The sequence below is a fragment of the Manihot esculenta genome, chromosome 17, assembly GCF_001659605.2.
Source record: "Manihot esculenta cultivar AM560-2 chromosome 17, M.esculenta_v8, whole genome shotgun sequence".
NCBI classification, from domain to species: Eukaryota; Viridiplantae; Streptophyta; class Magnoliopsida; order Malpighiales; family Euphorbiaceae; genus Manihot; species Manihot esculenta.
Genome location: NC_035177.2, coordinates 18,147,235 through 18,170,527, shown reverse-complemented (window position 1 = coordinate 18,170,527; position 23,293 = coordinate 18,147,235).

The following is a 23,293-nucleotide window of genomic DNA, read 5'->3' as shown; positions in this document are numbered from 1 at the left end:
GGCTTTCGGTTTCACGATAGGCCGCCGAAGGTGGTCTGGCCAGCCACCTATAAATGGCCCTCAGTCGGTTGAAGCGGTCAGCTCACCGTTTCTTTTGTCTTTTGAGGTGAGACCCTGTCCTTTGTGAGTCTTCTTTCATGTTTTCATCCAATCTTACAAAGATTTGATTGAGTTTTATGTTATTTTGAAGGTTTTAAGTTAAAAACTCAAAGTTGTGAAGTTTGGAGAGTTTGAAGAAGAGTTGCTCCAAAACTCCACGTTAGGATCGTTCATCTTCTTGATTTCAAGAGGTAAGTGAAGATCCTGAGGTTGTTTTTATGTTTTCTGAAGGTTTTATGGGGTTTATGGAGAGAGTTGCATGATTAGGGTAAAGAAGAGGTTTTGATGATTTTGTGAGTAAAGCTTGTTTCTGTGTTGTATGTGTTGTGTGTTTGGGGTTTTTAGGTAGTTTTTGACCCCTTTGAGCATATACATGAGTGTATGCAAGTTGAGGAATTGAGAGGGTTTTGGTGCTTTTGGCGAGAGGCAGGGCAAGTTTCTGCCCTGCTGATGAACTCAGGTTCGGCCGCCGAAGGTACATTCGGCAGCCGAACCCATGAGGAGGTGGCTTCGGCTGCCCAAGCTTGCCCCCGAGCTTTTGGACTTTCGGCTCTGGAGGGAAGTTCGGCCGCCGAAGGTGCTGCCGAAGGTTAGAGACTTTCATCACTGGAGTGCCTTTTGGCCCCCGAAACTAGCCCCCGAAAGTGGTTCGGCTGCCGAAAGTAGAGCTTCGGCTGCCGAAGGTGCTTGAGTTTCGTCTCTAGAGAGGACTTTCGGCCGCCGAACCTGCCGCCGAAAGTGTCCTGTCCAGCTTTCCTTTGCATGCTTTGCATGAATAGTAAAGTGAGTTTACGGGGATTCTTGGGGAGTTTAATAGAGTTGGTTATAAGCTAGTTTGGTCCCTCATTTGAGTTTATCTGTACCTATACAGACCAAAGGAACCAGAGAGAGCAGCAGTGAGTCCTGCTCAGACTTTTCAGAGCCTGCAGAGTCAGTCCAGTTAGCCAGAGGTGAGTGGAACTAAACTTATGACTCGTTTTAATTAAGACATTAACTGCTTTTAGCATCTTTCATGCATCATGTTTATGCAATAGGTTGATTGCATTAGATCTCACAAAGATGTTGCATTGCATAGCTATATTGTTGGTGTGGGTAAATGCTGAATGATCCAATAGTTCCAGACAGGAAGTCCAGGAGCCTTTGACTACGCCCTGGCAGGTATATAGTAAAGTCCAGGAGCCTTTGACTACGCCCTGGCAATGGTAAGAACAGAGGTGTTATATACACATATACATATATCACAGGAAGACCAGGTGCTCGATTCTACGCCCTGGCACAGAGTTACTGGGACTATGTGGTGACAGGTTTACTCTTGATGTAGATTGTCTGTGATATGGTGCATTCCATGAGATCATATTTTACTGCGATGTTTTACTATTCTACTCACTGGGCTATAGAGCTCATCCCACTCCCTTAACCCCAGTTTTGCAGGTTCAGTGTCCAGTGTACAGGGACAGTCCAACAAAGTATAGAAAGAGTAAAGAGATTTGTAATAGCTTAAAGTGGACATGTAATATTAAAAGAGATGTAATAGTTGTGTATAAAGTTAGTACTGTGCTTGACTTAGTAATGTTTGTTATGTACATGATTTGTATATATATATATGTTTTACTACTAGGCTTAACAGGTATGAGTTAACCCATCTAGAGCAAGCTCTAGTCAGGGGTACAGAGTGCAGAGTACAGAGTACAGAGTACAGAGTACAGAGTACAGAGATAGTGCATGCACAGGTTAAGCCTTGGTACAGAGAAAAGAGTTTTTATTTTCACAGAAAATGTATGATCATGTATGAGATTTACAGGTACACAAAGAGTATAGCAGGCTTGCTACGGGTTCTGGCGGCCTTAAGCCGACCTGAATCCTAGCGCCGGTGACAGTCCATTTTGGGGTCGTTAAAGATTGGTATCAGAGCCCTAGGTTCACATGATCGGATCTATAGAGAGTGTCGGGCTCATAGAGATTAGAAGTGGTCAAGCACAATAAGAAATCATGTCCACTAGGATAGGGTGTTGAGTCCTATCTGTTTATTGCCATGAGTTATGCTTGTGCATTATTGATATGTGATGTTAATATGTTAAAGTGCTATCTTATGTTTTCCAGAGTAAAGATGCGAGGAACTCGTCGATCAGCTCGATTGACTAGAGTCCCACCAGATAGTGAAAGAACAGCTGCTCGTCCTCCTGCATTGCCAAGGGCAAGGTCTCAGAGATCTAGCAGGGAAGGTATGTCCATAGACCCGAGAAGGTTTGTAGACGAGAGCAGAAGAGGTACAGCTAGGGGAGAAAGTTCAGAGGAAAGGAGGGAGGTGATGGAGAGTGACCAGTCTAGAGATGATAGCATGGGTATAGGCAGATTTGAGGAAGGTATGGGAGAGTCACAGGGAGGCGCTCAGGCCTCAAGGTTTGGCTATCCAGCCTTTCCGCAGGACCCAGAGTATCCGATGGGAGGTATGTCGGAGTACTCTAGTTTTGTCCCATATCCTCCTTATATGCCATATATGCCTTATCCTCCTTATTACCCACCATATCCGATGTATCCATCTTCCCCTACCCATCCAAATGCAGCACACCCAGAGCCAAATGACCCAGTACCACCACCAGAACCAATAGCCCCTGTTGCCCAAATACCTCAACCTAGCTCATCTGGAGGTAAAGTGCAAATGACCGAGTACTTGAAATTGGATGCTCCTAAATATAACACGGGAGATGATCCTTTTGAATACCTCAGATCAGTTAGGATGATAACCAGTGAGTTGGGAGCTGATGATAGTAGAGCCATTGAGATGGCGGGGTTTACATTTAAATGTAAGAAGGCGAGAGAATGGTTCAAGAATTATGTGGAACCCAGGATGAACAGTATGTCTTGGGGAGAGTTCGCCAATGAATTTGTAGGGTGGGCTTTTCCTGACAGTTCCAGGGAGATGAAGGTTATAGAGTTCGAACAGTTGCGACAGACAGATGAGATGAGTGTTGATGAGTTTATAGATAAGTTCCTGGATTTGCTTCAGTATGTAGGTCAAGCCTATGATACTGATCAGAAGAAGGCAAGGAGATATACTATGAGACTGCATCCCAGGTATTCTTTCTTGATTCTTCCAGCAGAAAAGGAGAGTTTTCACACGATAGTAGACGCAGCCAGGAAAATGGAAGCTAGTGCCAATATTCAGAAACAGTCAAAGGCACAAGCATCGGGTTCTAAAGACCCCAGTGCAGCAGTGTCAGGTAGCAAAAGATGGGATAGAGCAAAAGGTACAAAGAGTAAGTTCTGGAGTAAAGTCAAGTCAGGTCTGGGAATTGGTAGTGGCTCAAGCTCTGGCACAGCTCCAGTATGCAGAAGATGCGGAAAACCACATGGAGGAGATTGTCGGTTGGGATCTACAGCTTGTTTTAGATGTGGACAGGAAGGGCATATTGCTCGGGATTGTCCTCAGGTGACTTTTGCACCGTCCCAGCAGATGAGTTCAGGCAGTGTGGTACAACCAGCAGCTCCAGCCGTACCTCAGAGTAGTGGCAGAGGTAGAGGGAGAGGGGTAGCCTCTACGTCAGCAGCAGGTTCCCGAGGTGGAAATCCAGTAACCCCAGCATGGATTTTCACTGTGACACAGGAGGAGGCTAACACGTCGAACACAGTGGTGTCAGGTAATCTCATCATTGGGTGTTCAGATGTGTATGCTTTGATGGACCCCGGTGCTTCTCATTCCTTTATTGCTTCAAGAGCCATAGAGAGATTGGGTTTGATCAGTTCTGAGTTAGAGTATCCTCTCTGGGTCAGTGGACCTAAGTGTGACCCATCAGTGGCAGTGTCAGTCTGTCGTTTCAGTCCAGTGTTCATAAAGGGTAGATGCCTTCCAGCTGACCTTGTGGTTCTAGATTTGATAGATTTTGATGTCATTCTAGGGATGGATTGGCTATCTGCATATAGTGCTACTTTGGACTGTAGAGAGAAGATAGTTAGGCTCAGAGATCAGGATGGGTCAGAGTGTGTCTTCAGAGGAGACAGGAGAGGTACACCCAGAGGTTTGATTTCAGCCCTTCAGGCTCGTCGTTTGCTTAGGAGGGGTTGTCAGGGGTTTCTAGCTCATGTGAGGGAGCTAAACAGTCAGGTTAGGGAACCAGCCACAGTCCCAGTAGTCCGAGAGTTTTTCGATGTTTTCCCAGACGAACTTCCAGGACTACCACCTGGTAGGGAGATAGAGTTTGAAATCGAATTGTTGCCTGATACCAGACCTATCTCTATTCCTCCCTACAGGATGGCACCAGCAGAGCTAAAGGAGTTGAAAGAACAGTTGCAGGATTTGGTAGATAAGGGTTTCATCCGCCCCAGTACCTCACCTTGGGGTGCTCCAGTGCTCTTTGTCAGGAAGAAGGATGGATCCCTCAGACTTTGTATTGACTACAGACAGTTGAACAAGGTCACTACCAAGAATAGGTATCCTCTACCTAGGATTGATGATCTATTTGACCAGCTAGCTGGAGCAGGTTGTTTCTCTAAAATAGATCTGAGATCTGGGTATCATCAGTTGAGAGTCAGAGAGGCAGATGTGCCTAAGACAGCTTTCAGGACCAGATATGGGCATTATGAGTTCTTAGTGATGTCGTTCGGGTTTACTAACGCCCCTGCAGCATTCATGGATCTCATGAACAGAGTTTTCAGTGAGTTTCTGGATCACTTTGTCATTATTTTCATCGATGATATTTTAGTGTATTCCAGAGATGCAGAGGAGCATGCCCAGCATCTGCAGATAGTTTTGCAGACACTGAGAGAGCATGGTTTATATGCCAAGTTCTCGAAGTGTGAGTTTTGGTTGAGGAGCATTTCCTTCTTGGGACATGTAGTATCAGCAGAGGGTATTGAGGTGGATCCCAAGAAGATAGAGGCTGTAGCTAACTGGCCCAGACCCACTACAGTGACTGAGATTAAAAGTTTTCTGGGACTGGCAAGTTACTACAGGAGGTTCGTGCAGGACTTCTCAAAGATAGCAGCTCCTATGACCAAACTGACGCAGAAGAACCAGAAGTTTGTCTGGTCAGACCAGTGTGACGAGAGCTTTGCAAAGCTCAAGAGGAGATTGACAACAGCACCAGTGTTAGCTCTGCCTGTTAGTAATGAGGATTTCACAGTATTCTGTGATGCATCTCGAGTGGGATTGGGCTGTGTTTTGATGCAGAGTGATAGGGTGATAGCTTATGCTTCTAGACAGTTGAAGAAGCACGAGTTGAATTACCCTACCCATGACCTAGAGATGGCAGCGGTTATTTTTGCACTCAAGATGTGGCGGCATTACCTCTACGGGGTTAAATGCGAGATCTTCACCGATCATAAGAGTTTACAGTACATCTTGAGTCAGAGAGAGCTGAATTTGAGGCAGAGAAGATGGGTAGAATTGCTCATTGATTATGATTGTAAGATCCAGTATCATCCGGGTAAGGCGAATGTTGTGGCAGACGCCCTAAGCCGGAAGTCACTAGGCAGTTTATCCCATATCACAGCAGAGCGAAGACCAGTCGTGATGGAGCTTTACAAGCTCTTAGAAGAGGGGTTACAGCTAGAGTTGTCTGGGACAGGTGCGTTGATAGCACAGATGAGAGTGACACCTGTGTTTCTGGAGCAGATAGCTCAGAAACAGCACGAGGACCCAGCGTTGATGAAAATTGCCAGGACTGTTCAGTCAGGCAATAGTGCAGAGTTCAGATTTGACAGTAAAGGGATCCTTCGGTATGGGAGTCGACTTTGTGTACCAGATAGGAGCAGTGTGAAAGAAGACATTATGAGGGACGCTCATAATGCGAGGTATAGTGTTCACCCAGGAGCCACCAAGATGTACCAGGATCTGAAAAGAGTCTATTGGTGGCCAGCCATGAAGAAGGACGTGGCGTAGTTTGTGACAGCCTGTGAGGTTTGCCAGAGGGTGAAACTAGAACATCAGAAACCAGCAGGAATGCTTAACCCATTACCGATTCCAGAGTGGAAATGGGAGAACATAGCCATGGATTTTGTAGTGGGTTTACCAGCAGCGTCCAACAGGATAGACTCTATATGGGTGATTGTGGACAGACTCACGAAATCTGCTCATTTTCTTCCAGTACGGAGTAACTATTCTGTGGATAAGTTGGCACAGGTCTATCTGGATGAGATAGTGAGATTACATGGAGTTCCAGTGTCTATAGTGTCAGACAGAGGACCTCAGTTTACCTCTAGATTTTGGCGGAGTCTACAGAGTGCGATGGGAACGAGACTAGAGTTTAGCACTGCTTTCCACCCACAGACTGATGGACAGTCAGAGAGGACCATCCAGACCATAGAGGATATGCTTCGACTGTGTGTGTTAGACTTTGGCGGTTCTTGGAGGCAGCATCTACCTTTGGTGGAGTTTGCCTACAATAACAACCATCATGCGAGCATAGGGATGGCTCCTTATGAAGCTTTGTATGGGAGGAAGTGCAGATCCCCTGTTTGCTGGGAAGAGATAGGAGAGAAGGCTCTTGCAGGGCCAGAGTTAGTAGAGATGACCAGTAGAGTGGTGCCTATAATCAAAGAGAGAATCAGAACAGTTCAGAGTAGACAGAAAAGTTATGCAGACGTTCGTAGAAAACAGTTAGAGTTCCAGGAAGGTAATTGGGTATTGCTTAAAGTGTCTCCAATGAAGGGAGTGGTTCGTTTTGGGAAGAAGGGTAAGTTAGCTCCACGGTACATTGGACCCTTTGAGGTGTTGCAGAGGATCGAAAATGTGTCGTATAAGCTAGATTTACCAGCTTCTATGGCGAGAATTCACCCGGTATTTCATGTGTCTATGCTACGGCAGTTTGTGTCAGATCCGAATCAGGTTCTGAGTGAGCCTGAGGTGGAGATTCTTACAGATCTCACCTATATAGAGCAGCCAGTGCGGATTCTGGACACTCAGATCAGACAGCTAAGGAACAAGGAGATTTCGATGGTGAAAGTTCTGTGGAACCACCATAATCTAGAAGAATGCACCTGGGAGACGCGGGAGTCTATGCTCCAGCAGCATCCATATTTGTTTTGAGGTTAGTTTCCTCCTTTGTATGTGTTACTTGTTTGTTTTAGGAATATTCGAGGACGAATGTTCTTAAGGGGGGGAGAATGTAATACCCGGCTAGAGTCCGGCATCGGAATTCTACTTTTCGATGGAGTTTCGGATGTCGGAAGTCTCTAGAAGGGTGAGAGGTATGTTTTTCTAAAATGTTTTGGTATGTTCATTAAGTTTTAAAGCCTAAGGAAATGAGTTTTTGAATGAATTGAACCAAGGCAGAAAAGCCAGGTTCGGCCGCCGAAGTTGAGGTTCGACCGCCAAACATGCATGGCTTTCGGTTTCACGATAGGCCGCCGAAGGTGGTCTGGCCAGCCACCTATAAATGGCCCTCAGTCGGTTGAAGCGGTCAGCTCACCGTTTCTTTTGTCTTCTGAGGTGAGACCCTGTCCTTTGTGAGTCTTCTTTCATGTTTTCATCCAATCTTGCAAAGATTTGATTGAGTTTTATGTTATTTTGAAGGTTTTAAGTTAAAAACTCAAAGTTGTGAAGTTTGGAGAGTTTGAAGAAGAGTTGCTCCAAAACTCCACGTTAGGATCGTTCATCTTCTTGATTTCAAGAGGTAAGTGAAGATCCTGAGGTTGTTTTTATGTTTTCTGAAGGTTTTATGGGGTTTATGGAGAGAGTTGCATGATTAGGGTAAAGAAGAGGTTTTGATGATTTTGTGAGTAAAGCTTGTTTCTGTGTTCTATGTGTTGTGTGTTTGGGGTTTTTAGGTAGTTTTTGACCCCTTTGAGCATATACATGAGTGTATGCAAGTTGAGGAATTGAGAGGGTTTTGGTGCTTTTGGCGAGAGGCAGGGCAAATTTCTGCCCTGCTGATGAACTCAGGTTCGGCCGCCGAAGGTACATTCGGCAGCCGAACCCATGAGGAGGTGGCTTCGGCTGCCCAAGCTTGCCCCCGAGCTTTTGGACTTTCGGCTCTGGAGGGAAGTTCGGCCGCCGAAGGTGCTGCCGAAGGTTAGAGACTTTCGTCTCTAGAGTGCCTTTTGGCCCCCGAAACTAGCCCCCGAAAGGGTTCGGCTGCCGAAAGTAGAGCTTCGACCGCCGAAGGTGCTTGAGTTTCATCTCTGGAGAGGACTTTCGGCCGCCGAACCTGCCGCCGAAAGTGTCCTGTCCAGCTTTCCTTTGCATGCTTTGCATGAATAGTAAAGTGAGTTTACGGGGATTCTTGGGGAGTTTAATAGAGTTGGTCATAAGCTAGTTTGGTCCCTCATTTGAGTTTATCTGTACCTATACAGACCAGAGGAACCAGAGAGAGCAGCAGTGAGTCCTGCTCAGAGTTTTCAAAGCTTGCAGAGTCAGTCCAGTTAGCCAGAGGTGAGTGGAACTAAACTTATGACTCGTTTTAATTAAGACATTAACTACTTTTAGCATCTTTCATGCATCATGTTTATGCAATAGGTTGATTGCATTAGATCTCACAAAGATGTTGCATTGCATAGCTATATTGTTGGTGTGGGTAAATGCTGAATGATCCAATAGTTCCAGACAGGAAGTCCAGGAGCCTTTGACTACGCCCTGGCAGGTATAGAGAAGTCCAGGAGCCTTTGACTACGCCCTGACAGGTATATAGTAAAGTCCAGGAGCCTTTGACTACGCCCTGGCAATGGTAAGAACAGAGGTGTTATATACACATATACATATATCACAGGAAGACCAGGTGCTCGATTCTACGCCCTGGCACAGAGTTACTGGGACTATGTGGTGACAGGTTTACTCTTGATGTGGATTGTCTGTGATATGGTGCATTCCATGAGATCATATTTTACTGCGATGTTTTACTATTCTACTCATTGGGCTATAGAGCTCATCCCACTCCCTTAACCCCAGTTTTGCAGGTTCAGTGTCCAGTGTACAGGGACAGTCCAACAAAGTACAGAAAGAGTAAAGAGATTTGTAATAGCTTAAAGTGGACATGTAATATTAAAAGAGATGTAATAGTTATGTATAAAGTTAGTACTGTGCTTGACTTAGTAATGTTTGTTATGTACATGATCTGTATATGTATATATGTTTTACTACCAGGCTTAATAGGTATGAGTTAACCCATCTAGAGCAAGCTCTAGTCAGGGGTACAAAGTACAGAGTACAGAGTACAGAGTACAGAGTACAGAGTACAGAGATAGTGCATGCACAGGTTAAGCCTTGGTACAGAGAAAAGAGTTTTTATTTTCACAGAAAATGTATGATCATGTATGAGATTTACAGGTACACAGAGAGTATAGCAGGCTTGCTACGGGTTATGGCGGCCTTAAGCCGACCTGAATCCTAGCGCCGGTGACGGTCCATTTTGGGGTCGTTACATATATCTCCACTCCAATCTATTGTATGCCTTGCTAATATCAATCTTAAGAGTAGCATACACATCAATTCCTTTACGGCAGTTAAAGAAAAAATGCATAAGCTCATAAGCAATGAGGGAGTGGTCATGGATACATCTACCAGGCATAAAAGCCGTTTGAAACGGTGAAATTAATTGAGGAAGGAGGGTTCTCAATCTGTTAGAAACAATCTTGCTCATGACTTTATAAATGACGTTACATAGTGTAATGGGTCTAAGGTTAGTCATAAACTCAGGCACAGGTTTCTTAGGTATAAGAACCAAACCTGTCTCATTAAGCTTAGCCAGAAAAGAGCCCTCTGCCAGCTACTGGATTCACACTCGACTCATATCTTCCCCAATCAAATGCCAATAATTTTGATAAAACCCTAGGTTAAAGCCATCGAGGCTTGGCGATTTGTCCGCTTTCATGCTAAACACAGCTATCCGAACCTCTTCCATACAATATGGAGCAAACAACATATCATTCATAGCCGTAGTAACACAGGGAGGAATAAGATTTACCATAGCCCCTGAATATCCATGAACCGAAGTGAAAAGGTTATGAAAATAATCAACGATCAAGGAATCTAAAGCATTACCTTTATCACACCAAACCCCAGTAGTAGATTTCAGCTTAGAAAAATTATTTTTTTATGCTGATTTGTAGCCATAGAGTGAAAAAAACGTGTATTCGAGTCTCCTTCCCTTAGCTAAAATACTTTGGCTCGTTGCTTCCACTGCACCTCGTGGTCTTGGAGAAGAATCAAAAACTGTTGTTTTGCTTTATGAAATTTGACAGCATCAACATGATTCCTAGACCCCCGAAGTTGTTTCATGGTATCCTTGCAACGACCCAACTCTCTCTTGTGCAAACTTTTTAAATCTGAACCCCAACGAGATAAGGCTGCCTTACATAGGGACAATTTTTGAAAAATATCAGCCTGAAAATTAGCTTGCCAAATCCCAGCAACAATATCCTTGCATGTCAATTCACGTAACCATGAGTTCTCGAAATAGAACCGCTTAGCCTGGGTCCTTGGCACGTAAATTCTAAATGATATGTTTTAAGTGATATGTTTTTTTATGAGACGTAAAGAGTAATTTTTGTAGAGATTAAAAAATTAAATGAATCTAAGTCATTAAATTATTTTTGAAGTTAATGAATTTTAATTTTTTGAATGCATATTATATTGGAGTAATTTATATATATTAATAAATAATTTATCTGAAAAAGGTGGTCTATAATTTAGACTATATAAAAAAATAAAGTGCATATCTTTATCAGAAAGAAGAAAATAAATTAAATGATAAATACACATTAAATTGATTGTTTTGAATTTATTGATGGTTTTGATGAAATTAAATAGTTCTGATAATAAAATTTAAATTATAATTAATAAAATTAACTGTTTAAATATCTAATAAATTTCTCATAGTGTTTTAAGTTAAAAAAAAAAAAAATTCCGTAACCTCCTACCTACAACTCTAAATATTAGTATCTTAACAATTTTAAAATATTAAATATTAGGGTAAATTATAATTTAGTCCCTTTAGTTTAGTGAAATATAACTTTTCGTCTCTCTATTTTAAAAAACCTTCAATTTAATCCTTCACATTTAAAAAAATTGCAAAATAGTCCCTACCATTAAATTTTCAATTAACCTTCCATTTATTTTAATGAAAATGACTAAACTACCCTTTAAGTAAAAAAAACTCAACCAAATAGTATTCACTTCATCCCAACACAGGAGGAGGAGGAGGAGGAGGAGGAGGAGGAGAAAGGATTGGAAAAAGAAGGAGGAGAGGAGGAGAAGAAGAAGAAGGAGGAGGAGGAGGAGGAGGACGGGGAGGAGGATGAGGAGAAAAGGAAGAAGAGGATCGGGAGGAGGAGGAGGAGAAGGAGAAGGAGGAAAAAGGATCGGGAAAAGAAGGAGAAGGAGAAGAAGAAAAAGAAGAAGAAGAAGAAAGAGGAGGAGGAGGAGGAGGAGGAAGAAGATGAGGAGAAAAGAAAGAAGAGGATCGGGAAAAGAAGGAGAAGGATGAGGAGAAAATGATAGTTTAGTCATTTTTTTTTTAAATAAATGGAAGGTTAACTGAAAATTTGACGGTAGGGACTATTTTATAGTTTTTTTAAATGTGAAGGATTAAATTGAAATTTTTTTAAAATAGAAGGACGAAAGGTTGTATTTCACTAAATTAGAGAGATTAAATTACAGTTTACCCTAAATACTAACTTATCCAGCAAGGCCTTAAACAATGTTGGAGCAACAACAACCACAAAAAGAACACCTGGACCGAAATATGATGTGAAGCGTTTGTCTAAACCATGGCATCATGTCTTAAGATGACATCAGCGCCAGGTTGTTAGCACCTTCAAAGGGTTAATTTCCAAAAGATAAAAGACATGGAAGGATGACTTGAATATTTGTATGTTTATAAGATCTCAACAAAATCCACTAGACTTCAACTTATAATAATAAAATATATGTTGTCCTAAGGCTGGAAGAAGCAGAAGCTTGCTTTTTTTCTTTTTCTTTTTAATTTTTATCTAACAATCTGATATAATTTGTAAATAATCCAGCATGGGTTACACGTCAACCAATAAATAAGTTCAAGAAAGCATCAAAGATAAATAATAATACATACAAAATTGCACAATTCTTTGTAGACAACTTTGAAAATGGATGACTAGAAAGCAGAAGCTTTAGAGGAAGGTAGAGGTAATATTCTTAATGATAAAATTATGAAGTCGATAGAATTTGTAGAATGTTATTGGTGGGTTTGCTAAATCAAAAGTTTAGTTTCTTTATTTTTATTTTTTTATGCTTAGGCTGCTTAATTTTGATTTGAGACATATTGCTTGATATCCGATTCTCGAATTTCAATTCTACCACCACCTCCCCTTAATATACTGCACTATAAATGCAGTAAAACATAGTTAAAAAAAAAGATTTTATAATTTTCTTTTTAAGCATACAACTAAGCTACTGTAATAGAAAGTCTGATAGGCTGCGATACAAAAAATTAAAATGAATAATATTCAGTTTAAATTAAAAAATTTAATTAAATTAAATTAATTTAAAATTTTAATTTATTTTTAATTATTTTTAATTTAATTTAATTTTAATTTTAAAAAATTTTAATTATTTTAATTCGATTCGATTTTAATAAAAAAATTAGTAAAATAAAATCAAATTGATCTGGAAATTATACTATTTCATTTTTTATAACATAGTGAAATTAGATTATAATTAATATCGAAATACTTTAATTGAATTTTAAATATTAAAAATAAAATGTAAAAAATAATAAAAAAAATCCATAAAAAATTTCAATCAATCAAATAGAATCTAATCAAATTGAATCAAATTAATTTCATTCAAATCGATTTCAGACCAAAATTAATTCGATTTAAATTTTATAAATACTAAAATTTTAATTTTTGATTTAATTCGATTTGTATATGCTAACCCTTACAATCGAATGGTTACCAATTCCTTAGAACTTTATAATTCCAATGTCTAAGAGACTATTATATGCCATTGTAAGCAATTTACTTCTTTTCCTTCTAGATCAAGCTCCCATATCCAAAGTTTGCCTTAGTCGTCTTAGTTCAGCTTTCTAATTTCATAGGTTGCACTAAAAAAAGTATAGAAATAATTAGAAATAGATCAAATATATTTTAAATTTTTAATAGTTACAATGAATTAAAAACAGAATTTATATTAAATTTAGTAAAAATATAATAATTGAATAGAAATGAAATTTGGAAAGAGACTAAAATCTGCTGGCTTAGTGTCAACAACTTAATAACAGATATAAATTAGAAACATAATTGAAACAAATAAGAATTGGTTGCTGATTTTACGCTATTTTGGAAATAAATTAAAAAGGGACTAAAATCTTCTTTTTATTGGGAAATTTATAAAAACTCCAGAAAATTTGAAATATACGACTTTAGAAATTGATTTCGTCCGTTTCTAAACTTGAAAGATACTAAAACTTTAAGAACATATTAGAAATAGAATTTAAAAATGAATTTCAGTTTATTTTTAATACGTTTCTAAATTCTGAAATTTAAATAAAAGCTCTAAAAATTTTGAAATAGATTTCAAGAAAATTTTGGATTTTTTAAAATTTTAAAAATAGAAACTGAATAAAATAAAAAAACAGATGAATTACGTTTCTATTCTATTTCAAAATTTAAAAAATTAAAATTATAGACGAAAAAAGTCTGCCAATATCCATTTCTAAAGAAATATAGAAAGGTATATGAAGTCCATTTCTAATTAGAAACACAATCTAAAATTGGCTTCTAATTTGTGGAAGGAAATTCTTTTTATTAGAAATTTATTTTAAGATTTTTTTAATCTCTTTTTAGTAATATTTATTTTATAAAAAAAATTCGAATAATTTTTTTTATAAAATCATGTATAATTTTTTTTAAATAAAAAATTAATAAGTTCGAAAAAATAAATTCTTCTATTTTAAATAATAAAATTGATAAAAAAGAATAAAATTAGGCTAAAATATTATGAAATTTTTATTTCAATCAAGGAAAATATATTTTTAAATCATTTATATTTTTTATTCTCACTGTATTCATTCTTTTATTTTCTTTTTACTCATATCATATGCTTTTCTTTTCTTATTTTCTTCCTTTTATTTTTTCACATTTTTTCTTTAATATTTCTCATTATTTTTCATTTTAATAATTATTTTTTTAATCTATTTCTTCTATTTTATTTCATTTTCATTGCATAAACTTCTTTTTTTTCTCTTCACTTTATCTTCTTTTTCTATTTCCTTTATTTTTTCTTGTCATTACACTTTTCTCTTAATCTTTCTTTTTTAACTCTTTCTTTTGTTATTTGTTAATTTTTTTTTGCTAGTATCTGTTTTCAATACTTTTGTATTGATTTTAGGTTAGTTTATTCATATTAGTAATTTAAAATTTCTAATGTATTATTATTATTATATATTTCAGCAATATAATAATTATTTCTAGTTTAGGAGTAGTTAATTTTTATTTATATTTTAATTATTTTATTTAAAAGTTATTTTTGATTAATATTAAAAATAAAATAATTTTTATTTTTTATTGCCTTCATTAAATTTTAATGAATTTTTTACTATTTTTTCTTATTAGAAAGGGATTAGAAACGTAAGATTTCTATTGTTTTTATTCGAATGCATTATACTCTTCTCCTAATTAGTTGCAAACATACTTTTTTTTTTTTTTTCAAATTAGAAACAGACAAAATTTTCCACTTTTATACTGATTCGCAACAAGTTTTATAAAAATAAAATTCAGTTTCAAATCAATCTCTAAACTTAATTAAAAACGGATTTATCATTATTAGAAATGAAAAAAAATCTACATTAAATCTTTACTTTTGTGTTGAGTTGCACTCTCTAAATATGTTACCCACTTATGACCGCTGAGCCACTGGTATCCGAGCCGTAGTCGAGCTCTTATATGAGAGTCAGGCCTAAAACCCGTCAGAGCCCATTACTTAAAATGACCCATTAGCGCGCAATTTTGTCCATAATCGAGCAGGCCAGACTGACCAGGGCCCAGGGCTCCTCAAAAAGAGACCCAGCTCATCTGACGCGATAGGGGAGTAGGGGAGTAGGCCCAGTTATACCACGACCCTATCAGCACGAGCGCCGAAAGGGAATTAAATGGCCTCCTAACAATAGTGAGAATGCAGGTATGTCCTACGTATGACTCTGTGTGACAGCGACAGGTGGCACTGTAGCAGGGTGGCAGTTATGCGTCACTAGAGGACAAAAAAAAAAGGAATAAGAGAGGAAGGCATGAACCATTCAGGCTAAGCTTACTCATACTTACCAAAAGCTATCTCTTTCTAGATCTCATATTATCAATTGGCGCCATTTGTGGGAATGAATGAGATCTTTCTATCACCGGAGTTTCCATTCTCATAAACACCCACTGAGATCCACATAGCTAACCATAACGAAAACCATACTACCAATACCCCAAACGACCTGAGTTCTACTCATGAAGGTCAGCAGTTCTCATTCTCCAGCCCTACAGCCCCATCAAACCAACCACTCGTATTGTTTAACCCCTCGCCAAGCTCGGTAGGGAACACATCCAAAACCACCCTATCTGACCAAGAATTGTAAAACATGGCTCTCCAGCTCCAAAATATTATCCACTGATTGGGGCAAATGCTGCAGCAGAGGGGTCTCAACACCCCGCTAAATGTATCCCTTGTAACCGAAGGCTTCAATGCCACTAAACCCCAACCCACCTTAAACTACCAAGTTCCCAACAAAGCAGCCGAAGGTCGGGCGAAAGGAGAGGAGAGGCCGATAGGCAAAATGAGCCTGCGACTAGAGCAAGAGGCTGGAGGGTAAGAGGGCTCATTGAAAACGACGAAGTTGAAAGTTATTCCGCTGAGCCAATAAGGAGGTCGGAGAGCGAAGAGTTGGAAAGAGGATATCACCTAGAAAAGAGGCTAAGGTAGGAGGAAACGGATGTAGACCAAAAGATGGAAAGGCTGAAAGAACAGCTTCTAGCTAAATTAGGGGCATGAGACAACAGTCACACCCTGCTGCTTACGTTCTCCCCTTTCTCAAGATGGATACAGTAGGAGACCACCCCCAAGAAGTTCATGGTGCCGTCGATGGTAGCCTATGATGGCATAAAAAACCCCAAGGAACACATCCTGAACTACAAGATATTCATGGAGCTCTAAACTCACTCAGACGCCTTGATGTGCAAAGTCTTCCTTACCACCCTCACAGGACCAGCTCGAGCATAGTTTAATAGCCTAGAGGTAGGAAGCATTAAAGGCTTCACAGATCTGGCAAACATTTTTATCAGCTGATTTATTACAGGAGTCCGGCTCATAGAAGCAGGGGCGACAACATGAAAGACCTCTCGGGTCATGTCTACCATAGACTTACAGGCCTTGAAGGCTTTCAGCATAGCCTTCATACTTTTCCTGGACAAGTTGAAATTCTTCGGTAGCTTAAGGCTATCCATGGGTGAAGCAGAAGTTGAAAAAGGAAAAATAAAACAATTCAGAACTCAGAGTAACAAAGAAAAATACAACTAAAAAGGAAAGAACAAGAAAGCAATCATTAACAATACCAGCTTCCCGGCAGTCCTGGAGGTTAGACATGAACACGCACTTCTCGACATCATACTTCTTCCATACGGAGGTCAGTCAAAGAAGGCAGATCTAGTCCATCAGGGATAGCCGAGAAAGGTCATTGCAACCTTGTGGGACCTCTCTCCAAGAGATATCGACATCCTAGTTGATCCCCAAGCTTTTCTTCAACTCGACCGCCACAAAGGCTTCAGCCCAACCTTTTATTGAATCTTTGTACCCGGCAAGATAGACAACCCTCCCCAGAGAGCAAAGTAATCAAACCCATGATTAGCCTGGAAAAGGTAGGAAAAAGTAGAAAACAGAGCAATGGAAGGAGCAAAACCCCAGCACAGGCAAACGGATTTAAAAGAACACATGAAAAGGATGGAATTTGGGGTTAGCATGCGGGGTGTCACACTGAAATGGGTAAAGACCTCAATAAAAAAGGGGGTAAAAGGGAAAGTCAGTCCAAAATCTCATTTTTTAATAAACAAAATCAAGCTATGGCTGTAACCATCCGAAAACCGAACCGCTACCGGTGCTAGGATTCAGGTCGACTTAAGGTCGCCGGAACCCGTAGCAAGCCTACTGTGCACTCTGTGTACCTGTTAAATTCCATACATGATCATACATTTCCATAAAAATTTTGACCTTTTGCAATTACCACGCTTGACCTGTGCATGCACTAGCTCTGTGATCATAAAACCACATACTAGAGCTCTCATCATATGCTCTAGATGGGTCATCATCAAATATCAATCTTGGTTCGTATTATAAAATACAATAAGACATAACGAAATGATCATGCACACAAGGGATAACATCGTCTAGGGCCAAGCACAATACTATCTCCATATACATTACATCATCTCTATACATTACATTCTCTATGTGTACAATATATCATGTCCACTCCTCTATCTTATTACATAAACCTTTACCCTTGCTGCTACTCTGTCTTCTCTCAGGCCCTGAAAACATGGGGTAGGGAGAGGGGTGAGCTACTAGAGCCCAGTGAGCAGAACAATAAAACATTTAATAAAACATGCTATCATGAAATGCGTCATAGCACAAGTAAAGCACATCATGGATGGACTGACCCAAAAATCCCTCTGCTCTGTGCCCGGCCCTCAAAGGAGCTCCTCAGGACTTCTATTACATACAATGAACATTGTGCCCGGCTCTCAAGGAGCTCCGCAGGACTTCTACTAGATGGAAATAATAATCAGAGGGCTAAAGGGTCTCCATGTTGTCCATCCCCATCGACAATAAATAATGCAATGCGTCACCTTCGTGATCACTAATGCAATACACCCTAATATAACATGGCAATTATGATGCATGAGTCATGCTCAAAACTTTGCATTTATGTAAAAACACAGTTCAGTTCAGTTCCACTCACCTCTAGTAACTGCTGGGCAGTCTCTGTATCTCTAACTCTGTGGGCCTCTTGGGTTTCTCGGGTCCGTACCTACACAGGTGGACTCAAATGAAGGACCGAACATACTTTAGCATAGCTATAAACATCTCCCCAAAAACCCCCTAAAACATCATAAACATGCAGGGAAAAATGGGCAAAGGAAGGCTAGACAGGAGACTTTCGGCGGCACCTTCGGCGGCCGAACCCCTCTCCAGATCCGAAACTCCGGCACTTTCGGCGGCACCTTCGGCAGCCAAAAGTCCCTTCCAGATTCGAAAGTCTAACCTTTCGGGGGCAAGGTTCGGGGGCTGAAGGACTTTCCAGAGTCGAAAGTCACCCACCTTCGGCGGCATGTTCGGCGGCCGAAACTCCCCTCCAGAGCCGAAAGTCCAAACTTTCGGAGGCGAGTTTAGGCGGCCAAAACAGCCTCCTCAAGGGGTTCGGAGGCCGAACCTTGCTTCGGCGGCCGAACCTGAGTTTGCCAAGAAGGCAGAACTCGGGTCAAACATACATACTCAGCCTCCAAAACCAAACCAAACACTCTCAACATGCAACCAACTTCTCATAATCAGGCATATACCCTTATCCATGCATATAGGAGCTTAACAACTAGTTTAAACTCCACAAACATCATCAAAGCATCAAATATGGCATATGAGCAATATACCCTTTAAACCTCTAGATCCATTTAAACCCTACCATAAATCTCTCTTAAACCCTTTAAAACATGCTTAAAACATAAGGGGAGGTGAGGATCCATGCTTACCTCTTGAAGATCGAGAGGATCGATGGTCCTAACTCGGAGATGTGGAGGAAAACGATCCAAAATCTCCAAAACTCTCACCTTTGCCTTCTTTTACTCAAAACTTCAAAACACAAGTTAAAAACTCATGAAAGCTTGCATGATTTGAAGAACATGGTGAAAACAGCCAAAGGAGATCACAAACTCACCTTTGCACGAAAAGAGGGTGAAAACACACCCCATTTCTGGTCAAAGGAGCTTTTATAGGTGGCCAACCGACTCCCCTTCAGCGGCCAAAGTTGCATGCGAAACCATGCAATGTTCGGCGGCCGAACCTGCAATTTGCCTCCTTGGTCTTTTTCTTTTCAAAACTCAATTTTCTTAATCAAAACCATAAAAACCTATAAAAACATTGTGAAAAACCTCTATTTTCCCCCTCTGAAAGGCTCCGACATCCGGGAATTCCAGATTCCAATGGAGATTCCGCCGGAAAGTAGGAATTCCGGTGCCGGTGTCTAGTCGGTATTACATTCTCCCCCCTTAAGAACATTCGTCCCCGAATGTTCCTCTCTATCACATGCATACTATAAGCCATAACATGAACATAGCATAGCAGAAAAACAACAAAAAAGAAGAACAAAAACTCTAACCTTAAAAGAGGTAGGGGTATTGCTGGAGCATAGACTCCTGTGTCTCCCAGGTATACTCTTCTATATTATGGTGGTTCCAAAGGACTTTCACCATCGGGATCTCCTTATTTCTCAACTTTCTGATCTGAGTGTCAATGATCCGTACTGGCTGCTCTACATAGGTGAGATCTCCAAGGATCTCTATATCTGGTTCACTAAGAACCTTTCCCGGATCTGACACAAACTTTCGTAGCATAGAAACATGGAAAACCGGATGGATTCTTTCCATAAAAGCAGGTAAATCTAACTTGTACGACACATTCCCGACCTTCTGCAAAATCTCGAAGTGTCCGATGTACCGTGGAGCTAGCTTACCTTTCTTCCCAAAACGAACCACCCCTTTCATTGGAGACACCTTAAGCAACACCAGATCACCTTTCTAGAATTCTATATGCTTTCTACGGACATCTGCATAGCTCTTCTGCCGACTAACAGCAGTCTTGAGTCTCTCTCTGATAATGGGCACGACTCTGTTGGTAATATCTACCAACTCAGGTCCTGCCAAGGACCTCTCTCCAACCTCTTCCTAACAAACAGGTGACCTGCACTTCCTTCCATAAAGAGCTTCATATGGACCCATCCCTATGCTAGCATGATAGCTGTTATTGTAGGCAAACTCCACTAAGGGTAGATGCTGCCTCCAAGAACTCCAAAATCTAGCACACATATTCTGAGCATATCCTCTATGGTCTAGATGGTCCTCTCTGACTGTCCGTCAGTCTGTGGATGGAAAGCAGTGCTAAAGTCCAACCTTGTGCCCATAGCATCCTGCAGACTCCGCCAAAACCTGGAGGTGAACTGGGGTCCCCTATCTGACACTATGGAAATGGGAGCCCCATACAGCCTGACAACTTCCTCAACATACACCTGCGCCAATTTGTCCACAGAGTAGCCACTCCTGATAGGGATGAAGTGAGCAGATTTAGTCAGTCAGTCCACAATCACCCATATGGAGTCTAACCTGTTGGACGTCGCCGGTAAGCCCACTACAAAATCCATAGCTATATTCTCCCATTTCCACTCTGGAATCGGCAGTGGGTTGAGCATTTCAGCCGGCTTCTAATATTCTAGCTTCACCCTCTGACATACCTCGCAGGCTGACACAAACTGTGTCACTTCTCTCTTCATAGTTGGCCACCAATAAACCCTTTTTAGATCTTGATACATCTCGGTGGCTCCAGGGTGAACACTATACCTGGCATTATGAGCTTCCCTCATAATGTCTCCCTTCAGACTTATGTCATCTGGTACACATAATCTGTTCCCGTAGTGGAGGATCCCTTTGTCGTCGAATTTGAACTCATCACTCTTGCCTGACTGAACAGTCCTGGCAATTCTAACCAAATCTGGGTCCTCATGCTGTTTCTGAGCTACCTGCTCCAGAAACACGGGTGCGACTCTCATCTGAGCTATCAAAGCACCTGTACCAGATAACTCTAACTGTAGCCCTTCACTGACAAGCCTATAGAATTCCTTCACCACCTGTCTCCTCTCTGCTGAGATGTGGGACAAACTGCCAAGTGATTTCCGGCTTAGGGCATCTGCCACAACATTTGCCTTACCCGGATGATACTGGATCTTGCAATCATAGTCACTAAGCAGTTCTACCCACCTCCTATGCCTCAAATTCAACTCTCTCTGACTCAAGATGTGCTGCAGGCTCTTATGATCTGTGAAGATCCCACATTTAACCCCATAGAGGTAATGCCTCCACATCTTGAGTGCAAAGATCACAGCTGCCATCTCAAGGTCATGTGTAGGATAGTTTTTCTCATGCTTCTTCAGCTGTCTAGAAGCATAAGCAATCACTCTGTCATTCTGCATCAACACACAACCCAGTCCCACTTGGGACACATCACAGAACACTGTGAAGTCTTCATTGCTGATAGGCAGAGCTAACACTGGTGCTGAAGTCAATCTCTTCTTTAGCTCTTCAAAACTCTCTTTGCACTGGTCAGACCATATAAACCTCTGGTTTTTCCTGGTTAATCTGGTCATAGGAGCAGCAATTTTAGAGAAGTCCTGAACGAACCTCCTATAGTAGCATGCTAAACCTAGAAAGCTCTTAATCTCTATCACTATGGTGGGTCTAGGCCAGCTAGCTACAGCCTCTATCTTCTTGGGGTCCACTGCTATTCCTTGGTCTGACACAACATGCCCCAAAAAAGAAATGCTCCTCAGCCAGAACTCACACTTGGAGAACTTGGCATACAAACCATGCTCTCTCAAGGTCTGCAGAACTATCCTCAGATGATGGGCATGCTCCTCTGCATTTCTGGAATACACCAAAATATCATCTATGAAGACAATAACAAAGTGATCCAGATACTGTCTGAAAACTCTGTTCATGAGATCCATGAATGCTGCAGGGGCATTGGTTAACCCGAACGGCATTACCAGGAACTCATAATGCCCATATCTGGTCCTGAATGCTGTCTTTGGTACATCCTCTTCCCTGATTCTCAACTGGTGATACCCTTATCTCAGATCTATTTTAGAAAAACAACCTGCTCCTGCTAGCTGGTCAAATAGATCGTCGATTCTGGGTAGAGGATACTTATTCTTAGTAGTGACTTTGTTCAACTGCCTGTAGTCGATACAAAGTCTAAGAGATCCATCCTTCTTTCTTACAAACAGCACTGGAGCACCCCAAGGTGAGGTACTCAGTCGGATGAAACCCTTATCTACAAACTCTTGCAACTGTTCTTTTAACTCTATTAACTCTGCTGGCGCCATCCTATAGGGAGGGATAGAGATCGGTCTGGTACCAGGCAACAACTCTATTTCGAACTCTATGTCCCTATCAGGTGGTAGTCCTAGGAGCTCATCTGGGAACACATCTAAAAACTCTCTGACTACGGGCACTGAGGCAGGTTCCCTAACCTGACTATCAAGCTCTCTAACTTGAGCTAGAAACCCCTGACACCCTCTCCTGAGCAACCTGCGAGCCTGAAGGGCTGATATCAAACCTCTCGGCATACCCCTCCTGTCTCCTCTAAAGACAAACTCGGATCCATCCTGATCTCTGAACCTGACTACCTTGTCTCTGCAGTCCAAGGTAGCACCATAAGCAGATAGCCAATCCATCCCTAGAATGACATCAAAATCCGTCAAATCTAGAACCACAAGGTCAGCTGGAAGGCATCTACCGTCTATAAACACTGGACTATGACGGCAGACTGACTCTGCCACTGATGGATCGCACTTGGGCCCACTGACCCAAAGGGGACACTCTAGCCCAGAAGGCATCAAACCCACTCTCTCTATGGCTCTCGGAGCAACAAATGAATGAGAAGCATCGGGGTCTAATAAAGCATACACATCGGAACAACCAATGATGAGAGTACCTGACACCACGGTGTTAGACATGTTTGCCTCCTGCTGTGTCATAGTGAAGATCCGAGCTGAAGCTGAAGGACCTTCACCACGGGAACCTGCTGAAGAAGAGGCTGCCCCTCTCCCTCTGCCTCTACCCTGTGTCGTGGCTGGAGCTGATGGCTGTGGCATACTGCCTAGAGCTGTTTGATGGGACGGTGCTGTAAAGGCTGCCCGAGGACACTCACGAGCTATGTGTCCCTCCTGACCGCACCTGAAACAGGCTGTAGTCCCGAGACGACAAACTCCCCGGTGCGGCTTACCGCACCTCATACACTCTGGAACCTCTGTGCCTGAGCTCGAGCCACCTCCTAATCCCAGACCTGACTTTAGCTTATTCCAGAACTTGTTCTTCTTTGGATTCTTAGTGGAGCCACTCCACTTTTTACTGCCTGAAGCTGCTGCACTCTGAGAAGAGGGATCTGACTTACCCCTGCCTGGGGTCTTAGAACCCGATGACTGTGCCA